The sequence below is a fragment of the Triticum dicoccoides genome, chromosome 7B, assembly GCF_002162155.2.
Source record: "Triticum dicoccoides isolate Atlit2015 ecotype Zavitan chromosome 7B, WEW_v2.0, whole genome shotgun sequence".
In the NCBI taxonomy this organism is placed as follows: domain Eukaryota; kingdom Viridiplantae; phylum Streptophyta; class Magnoliopsida; order Poales; family Poaceae; genus Triticum; species Triticum dicoccoides.
Window position 1 is genome coordinate 107423852 of NC_041393.1, and position 12740 is coordinate 107436591.

Sequence of the window (12740 nt, forward strand, 5' to 3'; positions counted from 1 at the left end):
CTCTAGCGGAGTCAACGTGCAACAATGGCCAGGGAGCAGTGGACTGTTCGAAGAATTGTCCCATAGAAGAACATTCTCCTCGAGGACGCATGGAAGACCAACAAGCATGACCTTTTCCCAAGCCTATTTAAGCAGCGTCTTGAAAAAGTTGGTGCAGGAAGCACCGGGTCTTGCAGCGGTGAGGACGTCGGAGCGGCGTGCGATTTCTCCCAGAGGATCTTCGTCCAAGGTCTCCCAGCCCCGACAAGGAGGAGAGCCGCTTGGTGAATCCATGGGAGTAGCAACGAACTGCCTTCTCTTCGGGGGGAGTTGAATTGGCGAGGAGGAGATAAGAGCGTAGTAACCGCAGGGCCTCGTCCCTTCCAACTATAGATCGTTCCTCAGCGAAGGGGTGAGACTATTATTTACTACTAGTACTAGCATTATGGAACGTTATGGGATTGCATTATACTGTAAATAATAGCACTAGTAAGAAATTTTTGGCACTAGGTAGTAGTTTTTGGCGTGGATTAAGAAATTTTGGGTATGTTTTTGCCATTTTTTGTACACGCCAACTAGTGTCAAAAAACGTCTTACATTATGTGACGGAGGAGTATGTACTCATACTGTAGCAGTACCAGTACTACTTTTCTCAACTAGTAGTGCGATGTACTGTACTTCTAGTCTAGTCTAGTATAGTGCACCAGTTTTGAACTCTTGAATCTCAGGGCCAAGGAGCTACAGTTGGAAGTGGAGGGTACTACTGTTCTCTAGAACCATCGCTGTACTATCAATGCAGGGGAAGTACACCTGCGTAGTGGCCTAGTGAGTACTCTCGGTGCTATATTCAGCCGCTCCTCTCACGTAGGAGTAGCTGGCCTACTCAGCCGCTCCTCTCACGCACACACTAGCAGCCTATTTATCAGCGACAGTTACTGCGGGGGAAGAACATTTGAGTTAATTGATACAGCGAGACTAGGCTTTTCACTTCCATTTGTGGAGGTGTAATGGATCTCGTCCAACTTTGTTAGTAGTAGTTCCTTCTTTATGAATGAGATGAAGCAAAGCTTTTGCCTCCGTTTAAAAAACACGTCAAGAGGAATTTATTTTATAGTAGAGCCGATAACGGAGTGAAGTCCATGCGTGCAACGCCACAAGCTACAGAGTAGTAGTAGAGCACTTTACGTATGGAGCCATATTGCACAGTTCCCAATGCCCCGCCAGGCTTTTCCGGCTCCTCGGGCTTAATTGGGAGGCTCTAGTTTAAATATGCTACTAGCTGATGAGGAAGCTGCCAGCGAGGTGCGGCTAGGGCGAGCACGCGAGCCACGGGATGCTGGGAAGGAAAACCCGTTCACGTGGCTAGGTTGTCCAGTGCACCCAGATTGTGGGGCCGCACGTCCATTCGACTTCAAAACTCAAACTACCCGTGTAAAATATGGCTTGTAGCGAAGTGTAGTAGTACTATTATTTTTTTAAAGGCCGTCGTGCGTTCGGCCAGGATCGAACCCACAAAATGAGGTATACACTCCCGCGACCACTATTAGTACTCATTGGAGTACAACGCAACCTAGAATCGCCTTTTGTCGCTAGTAGTACGTACATTGTTCCTTACAAGAAACCCCTAATAATGCAAGAAACCACTAAAATGCCAAGAAACTACTACCACTTGCATACGTGGAAGACTTAAGATAGGACTACCTTATCAACCATTGTACATGCTCTTACCAACAAAAATCCTCGAGTGACCTCCTACCTCCGGCCCATCCACCTAGTCATCCTCAGCCATGGGACGCAGCTACCGCCGCCGGCAGAAGGCGAGGTCAAAACCGCCGGCGGTGCGGAGCCCATGTTGCGGCAGCCTGGATGCCAGCTCCGTCTGGCGGTCGCGGCCGCTAGCTAGCCAAGATAGCTCCGTCCAACTGCTTGTCTGCAAGGTTTGCTAGCTAGATTGGCACGGCAGCGCGGCGGCTTGCTCGCGCGCGCCACGCTCAGGCCAGCCATCTGGCTCGAGCGAAGGCCAGAGCGGCGGCTTGCTCGCTCGTGAGTCACACTCGGGCCAGCCTGCCAACCCGTGCGGAGGCCAGCGCGGCGTCCGGCCCGTCCAGCGGAGTGGTGGCCAACTCGCTCATCACCGGCGCCACCGACGAACACGCATCAATACTGTTTGAAGTAATGTTCAGGTAAAATAATGATTTGGCTGATGCTGCTTCGAAACATTTAAATATAGTTTTCCATGCTCGGCAATAATTCGTCCGTCATTTACCATGTAAGCTTACTGCCTGGATCATACGATAACTATCTCTTACTTATGTCCAGCGGAAACCTTTCAGGATGCCGTTCACACTAGGACACAATGTACACTCCAAGAATCTATTTGTGGAAGCAGTGCGCCATCCATGTTACCAGATGGTAGCATTTCAGAGGCAACACCGCCGGAGAGCAGTCTGAGCATAGATATTATAGTGCTTGAGGCTCTACTAGAGCCAGAAAGAGATGGTGTGGCTGCCATGAATGAGGTAATCTTTATCTTGAGGCTGGAAATTACGAAATTAGCGGCACGCATTATGCAAGCAACCCAAGAATTGGAGGAAGTAAGAATGTTGCATTTGAAGACGGAGGAGGTCCTGCTATTTCTGCTATCTGAAGCCCAAGGTAATCCCGGTTCTTCCTTAGATACCAGTTGAAATTGTCATTAGATTATTGTCCTTTCATGTTGTGTCATGTCTCTGAATGGATTATGTTGCAAGACCCCCTATGTTGTCCGGAATTCCATGTTGTCCATGTGTTGTAATGATCCAAAATTTTTAGGTGAGGTAATCCTCAGTACTTGTATGATTGACATAAGGTGAACTGTTTTTTGTGTGAGCATATTGTATTGGATGAAATAACTGTTTGAATCAGAGTGTATCCAACCTACTGAATTTGAAGATCATGGTATTTCTAAATCATAATCATATATAAAGGTGGAATAAATCTTTGTTGTGGTTTTGAAGAAATAAATAACAAAATGTATAATTATCTATGGATATTCGTAATCGAATACAAACTGGATTTGAATTTAGTTTGCCAGGTCCCAGGGCAAACGTGAATGCTAATTCTCCCAAGTTTTGAACGAAGCGGCTAAACACCCACTATAATTTGTGGGCTGCCTGAAGCAAGTGTTTGCGAGATGGAAATTACTGTCTACCCCTGACACTTGACATCCTTATCGACCAGATTTACACTGCTGTCGATAGGGGTAGACTAGTAACTTCAATCAGACGTGACACGATAGCCTCTGAGCCCATTCAGACACGATGGGCGCCAAATGTGGGCGGCAAAACACATTTGATTCAAGCTCGTCCGAAAGACATGTGTCTCTTCCTCCATTTCCCCATTCATACACGGTGGGCGGCAAAACAAACTCTCCTCGTCCGAAATCGATGTAGGCTAATATTTTAAATAGGGGCAGATGTGTAACTTCCATCAGACATGACACAACCGCCCTACCTGTCAGCCCTATTCATACACCATGGGCGCCAACCGTGCGCAGCAAAACACCCTCTCCTCGCCCGAAATATTTACCGGCAAATATTTGGGAGATGCGAGATTACCGTCCTATCCCCAAGCGACGCGATGTCTGAAATTTTAAATGGGGGATAAGTTCGTAACTTTCCCCCATTTCAGAGAAGCGCATCCCAAAGTTTGAGATCCCCCCCTCCATTTCCCCATTCATACACCATCAGCGGCACGACAACCTCCGCACTACGGCTAGCCTCCTCCGTCCGCCACCCCATCCTCCACCTTGCCGGAGCCGCTACCCCTACCCCTCGTCCACTGCAAGAGATGGACGTCTCTCATCCACGGCGCTGGACCAGGATCCTTTCATCGCCTCCTCTCGCTTCATCGGCACCGTCGTCCCCCTTGTCATTGCCGCTCCTACGACTGCCTCGTCCACGGCAACATGATATATCCCCCGACCCGGTCGTCTGCCATCTAAAGTCTTCTTCCCCACCGCCGACAGCCATCGCACCCACAGCACCCTCAACGTACCAGCATAGGCCTACACGGCATCGCAAGAGAGGTGGTACTCTTCCATATGTGCTTAAGTTATTGATCTCACCCGTAAAATAGATCGTAATTTGTTTACTGTACTTTTCTTGTCCGTACCAAATCGTAGTGGCTAGTTGAAAGCAAACATTGGTTGCGAAGTAGCTTTATCCGGTTTGCACCTTCAGATCCGCCATGGCACGGGCACTATACTCGTAAAGTTTATGGTTTCCCCCCTTTATATTCACTACCATCATCGTAGGTGCTTCGTGTCGTGCTAGCACTGCTCCTCAAGACCTCAACCCAAAGCTTACGTGTTGAAATACGAATCTGATATGATGCTCATATCACTAAAACAGAGAACGTTTAATTGGTCACCTAATGTTCCTATATTCATTTCGAAAAGCATGTGCGCCACCCACTGGTCCAGCTAGTTCCACTTTCCTGATTTTTCTCTTGATGCTTAGGGTTTTCCCCTTTTATCTACTCTACTATGATCTCTGTAGGTGCTTTCTGTTGTACTAGCATTACTCCACCCTTCAAGCTAAACAACACAACACTCAGAATTCGAAAGCTTAGTTGTTCAAATATGATTGTGATATGATACTGATATTAGTTAACCGACACATTTAATTGGTTAGCTAAAGGTCCCACTTGAGTTTCCAAATGCATGTCACGACATATAGAGAGACAGCATAATTGCATTCCTTTGTCACTTGTTGACCATACTTTCTTGTCCACACCAAATCTTTGTTGTTATTTCAAAGCAAACATCGGTTGCTAACTACCCTTTGCGCGGTTTGCAGCTTCAGATCTGCCATCCCACTGCCACGGTCAACACTGTACTGATCATGCTTATGTTTTCCCCATTTTATGATGACCACAATCAGCCTACGTGGTTCGTGTCATAATAGTACTGCTCCACCCATCGAGCTAAACAAGCTTAGTTGTACAAATTCATATATGATATTATTGCTAATATTAGTAAAACTGAGAGATGTTTAATTGGTTAGCTAAATGTTCCTACTTTAGTTTCGAAATGCATGTGAGCCACATATGGAGAGACCAGAAAGAATAGTATTTCTCTGTGCGCTCTGGTTCATCATGGGTGGCCAACCGACATTGTATTGAAACACTTGTAATATCTTCAATCTGCTTGCTCTTCTGCTCTTCTTTGAGATGATACTCTTCTCTTACGGTCGACTGGTCAGGTCGAGTTGTTCTCCCTTAGTATATTTTGAATCTGTCAGGTCAGGTCGACTTGTTCTTCTTTACTATATGTTGAAGCTATCATCTGCGAAGTGTCATCACTTCTGGACCTCTCATATTTTGAGGAGTAGGCCATATTATATTAATGCACACAACAAATTACAGCATGCATGGCATCTTTTAAAAGAATTGCAGAGATAGCACAAAGGGGTTTACAGGGAGGCAGTATTGGATTAGAATCACTTCTGCATTACAAAGAAAATCTCACTTGTTTTTATGTTTTCATGCATGTCAGATATTGAACATTATCAAAATGAATATGAGAATGGGCGCACGAGAGGAATATTGCGGAACGATCCACTTGCTAACAAACTTGGCATGGTGGAGGATGGCCTATCTTATTCACCCATCAAGGTGCTTGCTCTAACTTTGCAAAGTTGTATTGGTCGCACATATTTTGCATCTGACCTCTTGCATTTCTTCTACTTTTTTACACCATCTGCTTAGTTTAAGCATCATATATGAGTATATGCCATAACTATCCATTTTCTGTACCTATTCCATGTGTCGTCACACTATGTTTTTCCAGTCAAATGTTGTTCTTTCGTGATAGATGTCCAAAAGGAAGAGGGTGAGTGCAGATCCTCAAGGAGTACAAAGTAGGTATTTGGAAAAGGTAGTGGTACCTGTTAAATCAGATAGATCAGCAGCCACAGAAAACACAGGTCCAACTGTACCACACTTTACCCCTACTCCAGTGGTCAAACCCCTATTAGAACTGCTGGGAGCCCAGCGTCAGGTACTTTCTATGATATCAATTCAAAATTTGAACTCCTAAATTTTTGCTTGTGCCTTACCTTCTCTCTTGTATGAAAACTAATTTCAGATGAATCTCCTTGCTCAAAGGATCATGCGATCTCAAAACAATAATGGGCTCTGCATTGCTCTTGTCAGTACCTCTCTCCCTTTTGCCTTGTAACATTGTACTTAATTAATTGCTATCTGATTATGTATCATCAGTCTGCACCTGAGCTTCATTATCCTCTGTTTCTTCTAATATTATTTGATCTATATTTACTCTTTGCAAAATGTAGAATAATGGCAACGCTTATAAAGAATTTTCTTTGGGGAATTTATTGAATTATCCTTCCATCAACATGGAGAAGGGCTTTGTCCAGCCCGTGTTAACATGTAATGTAAGTTCATACTTCTCAAGCCTTCAAAGTTTGTTCTAGTATAGATTTGGATAGGCATCATTACCTCCACTGATGTTTGCTTTGCTGTTTACATCTGATTGGATGTTTGCAACAACTACCAGTTTCAAATTGTAGTTGTAAAAACATGTTCCTTATGCAGAACAGATCCATTTATTTGCTTATATAATTGTGAAACCTATTACGTGTCTCCTTGTTTCTCTTTCAGAGTCGTGTCTCTTACGCCAGGCAGAACTTTAGGGAAGATAGTGAGCCAAACCATCTTGAGGACAGCGAGATGACCCCAAGGTCCTGTCTTGATGAAGACAGTGAGTTGAAACTACTCACCAGCAGGTGTGAGACAACCTCTGTGCAGTCGCTGCCTCAATCATTTCGACTTCTTCAGTCTCAACTTAAAGCGGAAAGGCTTGCTTCAGCTCAGCTCTGACTTGAAGTCAAAGATGCAATGAAGATGTCAGAGGACTGTCGTGCGCACCATCATGCCTTAAATCTAGTGTTGATGCATCTATCGTTGACACAACTGAGGTCTACTCAGCTTCTTCAGCTGTTTGGGGGGCGACCTGGCCAGGCCTAGTGCCTTCTGAAGTGCTTTCAGCTTTGTATATTCTTTTGTCGGCGCGTTTATTTGCACTGGTGGCGAACTTTGATGCCCATTGGATGTAATATGTGTGATAGCCGTGATAGCCTAGCATAAGTTTCTTTCTTATTTATTTCCTTGTTGTCTTGTTTATTTGTTTGCTTGTAGTCATTGCAGTTCTTTTTCCGCGGTTTGCTACTGGCTGCAATAACCTATTTTTTAAAACTAGGCCACAATAACCATGGGCTAATATTTACTGTAGTGACACTGGGCCTCCTACGGGCCGTAAAAATAGTGGGCCTTCTACGGGCCGTAGAAACAATAGACCTTCTACGGGCCGTACAAACAATGGGCCTTCTACGGGTCGTATCATCAATGGGCCTTACACGGGCAGTATGATCGATTGGCCAAACATGGGCCAATAACAGGCCGCATTATGGCCATAAACGGGCTAGAGTTGGAATCGTCCGTTCATGGGCCGACCATAACGGGCCATCGTTAATAGGCCGTATTTCATGACACTATGAAAATGGCCCAACGTGTTAACCGACCACAAACGGGCCGACTGTAACCACGGGCTGAATTTAGCCCATAAGCAGAAAATGACAGTAACGGGCCGTAAGTAAACGAATGCTGGAAATGAGCCCAAGAATAAATGGGCTCTGAGTAGGCCGAAAGATAACATGGGCTGGAAATGGCCCAACGGGATAACGGGCCCTTAATGGGTATAAAGTGATACACTATTCATTACGGGCCAGTTTCACCACGGGTCGTTAATGGGTGTAAAGTAATACACTGTTCATTATGGGCCAGTTTCACCACGAGCCGTTAATAGGCCAAGAGTTACATAGGGCCTCATATGGGCCGAAAGACGTCATGGGACATACATAGGCCAGAAGTGAAAACGGACTGGAATCATATTGGGTGGCCCAGATGACGCTACTAGGCCTAATTCGGATAGGGCGTAACGGGCCTTGGGTTAGCGGGCTGTAAATGGGCTATATGCGAACAGGCCGTTAACAGGCTTTACATGGGCCGGCCCGCCACCTTTTGACCAAGTCAAACGGGCCGGCCTTTTCACATGAATGGGCCTCTATTGGGCCGTGCCACGTGTCGACGTATCATAGGCGCCTTGTGTCCAATGAGTGGATGACATCTGTCCCAACGGTGAGCCGACGCGTGTTTCCTCCAGCCAATGATGATTTTACACGTGGAAAATCTCCATTGGTCGGGGCTGTTAACGGGTTATCAGATCCAAAATCCGACCCGATAGCTTAACGGCGTTCCATTACAGTGGATGCCACGTATCGGTCACCCTTGACAAAAGCACTTCTGTGATGCGCGATTTATCATCATGGAAGTGGACACTTCCGTGATGATAATTTTGGTAATGTCATGGAACACTTCTACGACAGCACAGGTATGACTATCTTGATTCTGTCATAAAATCATCATGGATGTACATGCATGACAAAAAATGCGATCTACTGTGACAAACATGTATCATCACGGAAGTGTATTTTTTTTTGTACTGGTAGTTATTAGATAGATGGCTTCTTCTCTCTCTTTGATTCTCAATACCATGTTCTCCTTGATGTTCTTGGAGATTTATTCGATGCAATATTCTTTTGCGGTGTGTTTGCCGAGATCCGATGAATTGTGGGTTTATGATCAGATTCTCTATGAATATTATTTGGTTCTTCTTTGAATTCTTATATGCATGATTTGGTATCTTTGCAAGTCTCTTCGAATTATCAGTTTAGTTTGGCCTACTAGATTTATATTTCTTGCAATGGGAGAAGTGATTAGATTTGGGTTCAATCCTGCAATGTCCTTTCCTAGTGATAGTAGGGGCAGCAAGGCACGTATTGTACTGTTGCCATCGAGGATAAAAAGATGGGGATTTTATCATATTGCTTGAGTTAATTCCTCTACATCATGTCATCTTTCTTAATGCGTTACTCCGTTCTTTATGAACTTAGTACTCTAGATGCATGCTGGATAGCGGTTGATGTGTGGAGTAATAGTAGTAGATGCAGAATCATTTCGGTCTACTTGACACGGACGTGATGCATATGTTCATGATCATTGCCTTAGATATCATCATAATTATGCGCTTTTCTATCAATTGCTCGGCAGTAATTTGTTCACCCACCGTAATATTTGCTATCTTGAGAGAAGCCACTAGTGAAACCTATGGCCCTCGGGTCTCTTTTCCATTATATTGAATCTATTAGTTTCCCGTTAACTTGCCAATTTCTGTCATTGTTCCTTTTAATTGCAATCTTTACTTTCCAACTATAAACCAAAAATATTTACTTTACCGTTTATCTATCTCTATTAGATCACACTTTTGCAAGTGACCGTAAAGGGATTGACAACCCCTTTATCGCGTTGGCTGCAAGTTGTTGATTGTTAATGCAGGTATTCGATGACTTGTGCGTTGTCTCCTACTGGATTGATACCTTGGTTCTCAAAACTGAGGGAAATACTTACGCTACTTTGCTGCATCACCCTTTCTTCTTCAAGGGGAAACCAACGCAAGCTCAAGAGGTAGCAAGTTCCTACCGTCTCGCTATAAGCGAGATATAACCTCTGCTAATCTACTATAGTAGAGATCAGAGATCTATCCATTTGGAGGCCGGAGGAAATTGCCCGACCCAACAATAGAGAAGCAGTGGTGCGCACAACTTCTTCATCTCCTTCCTTCGGTCTCTCAACAAACAGACGTTGGGTATCAATCTCTCAAAGAAAAAAAGATGTTGGGTATCTGATGTGAGTGATTGTAAATCTCAAGCTTTCCCTCTTGTTAGGGTTCTGCTTTCCCTCACCAGGTCATGTTAGCATTAAGTTTCCCATCCACTTCTCCGGCTTCCTCGTCTGCTGCTCCCTCGAGCTGACTCCAGGGTGGTCTTGAACCACTTCCCAGCATTGGTGGCCAGCAATGGGACCTTGGGGGGAGGGGGTTGTGCTTCTTACTAGGACCCGAGTAGATCGGATTAGGGTTTCTAGCCATGGAAAAGTATGTACCGGGTTCCATGTCGGGAACGACAAGGCGTGGTGAAACTTGAGGCTATGCTAAAGGATCTTGGACTATCAAAAAAAGATATGGATGATGCGATCTTCAAAACAGAGGGACCTCTGCCGGTGGAACCGTGGAAGAAACAAGGAGCATAATTGGTTTGGCATGCCAATGTTTGGCACTGTGCCAAATATTAACAACTACTTGGTTGACTACAAGTTGTTTTGCTTATCTCATATAAAGTTGCCAATAATTGGCAAGTCTACATATTGTCAATGGTTAGCAGTGCCAACATTTGGCAAGCCAAATATTGGTAGCACACCAATTATGCTCAAGGTGTATGGCGATGTCAGTGTTTTCATGGAAAGATATTTAACCAGTCTAATTCTTAGCACTGATGTCGCCTAAGCTGCACATACACCTAGTATTCAGTGTCAATGGCTATCGGATGGTGATCATACTTATTGAATTCCTCATTGGTCACGCGATGTGGTGGGAACATACACGGCCAACCTTTATTTGCCCACTGTCGCTCTCTCAATGTCCTCTTCTCTAGATAAATATATGTCACCATGAGGCCTCCTCCAATGCAAAGGTGTTTAGATAAGGTGCTAAGTGCATTAAATGGGTTAGCAATTCGATTTTCCAATGCATAGGTGCTTAACTTGTTGTTGGTAAGCTCACTTTATTTAATGATTTAGCATCTAAAGTCTTTCATGCATTGGTCAACTTCTTCACTTAAGTAGTTTGCCTAGGTTCACGTGCTTGGCATTGGTTCTTTCTGGGATCACCAAAGTGCTCTCTCTCCTTCTTAAGTGATGTGCCATGTCATTTTATTTTATTTTTACATATGTGGCATGCTTCGCACTTGTCCACCATGGAGCACCGAGAAGGGCATGATAACCACAATCTTCCAGATCACACTCATTGAGCACATCTCTGAAACCGAATATAGCCCCCATCTTCATCATATCCATGCAAAATTTCATTCAAGTTCCCTCCTATCAAGTATCAACCATGGCAAAATTACCATAGCACGGATATCTCTCAAATAGTCCCAAGTAAGATGCTTCCGGTCTCCCCTCTTGTTCTCCATGCAAACTACTAAAGCGCCATGAGTCACTGTTTACACAAACATGTATATTTTTATTAACCGGCCATAACCCCTTTCCATTAGTGCGACATTGACGAAAATACAAAGTCCAGATAATGAGACGGGAGAGGGTAAAGCGAGTTCAAGCAACACCAAAAAACCCACTGTGAGCAGTCGCCATCAAAATTACCCATTACAGGGCGAAAACCCGATGAATCAACATGGATATCAGCATAGTTTATATGAATCTCAGACAAAGTCCGTCCCTAGCAGACACCTCCATCCCTAGCATATCACAATGGAGATTTTGTGCCTTAAGGCAACTCAAACAGTGCGGATTTTGTTTGTTTGGGTCGGCCGAGCGAACGAGTGTCTGGTTTTTCGTTTGGGTTGGTCGGCATGCCCAACGGTGACCGGCGCATCTTTCATGTGGACCCAAATAAAAAAGCAGAACATGCACATAATTAAATATAAAGTCAACATGATTAAACATTAAAACTTCCAAAGTCCACTTAAACTTATTAAACATAAATTTAAAACTAAAAAAGAGATTGCCGCCCAGCACGCTGCCCTACGTGTCGTCGTCCGGGCCGGTGAGGTCGACAAAGTCCGACGGCGGCACCGCCCAGGTGAAGGCCTATTGCCATATCGCATGTGCCGCCTCCTCTGCGGTTTGCGGCGCCGGCGGACCTGGCGCCAGCGGATAGGCTGCGCGACTCGCACACCCCTCCTCCTTGCGCTCCCGGCACTCCTCCTCGCGTGCCCAGCGCTGCGCCTGCTCCTGTTGCACGCGTCGCTCGCCGTCCTCCCACTCCTTTGCCAGCGCGCGGGCCCTCCATTATTGGAGGTATGCAGCCTCCTGCTCCAGCGTTGCACCTAGCCACACGTGCGGCGTGCTCACCGAGTCGCGAAGATAGCCCTACCACTTGTACCGCTCACCGAGGTCCGGCGGCAGCTGCATGCGTGTGGGGTAGGCTCGGGCAGCGGCGGCTTGGGGGATGTCGGGGACTCGAACACCTATGGGATCAGGGGCGATCCCTTCTACGGTTGGCGGGGTGAGGAGTTGCGCAAAGAGCAGGTCTAGCGATCAGCGCGAGGGATTTTTACCTAGGTTCGGGCCGCACTGGTGCGTAAAACCCTAGTCCTGCTTGTTTGTATATTTTGTGTTCTTGAGATCTTGAACTAGCTGCGGTGCATGCCCAGTCCAAAAGTCCGAATCCTCTCTCAGTACGCCTCGGGCCTCCTTTTCTATGACAAAGGGGTTGCACAACAGCACACAGGAGGTGAAAAGTATCTACAGTGTACAAGTTTATCTCTGACATCGTAGGACAAACACATTTAATGTGTTGCCTACGTGCCACTTCACTTTATCGGGGACGGCAACAGAAGTTGTCCCGTCCGTCGCCGCCCCTCCTTGCCTTGACGTCCAGGCTGACGAGGCATGCAGTGCCACGCTGGCTAGCCAGCTACTGTGCTGGCGCGGTGGTAAAGCCTCCATGAAGATCTGCATGCCGCCACGCAGGCGCCTACTTAGTTGGCAGGCGGATCGTCGTGCTGGAGTGGTGCTGAGGTGGCGAAACCTTGTCAAACGCGGGACTGGCTGCGGCCCCGTAA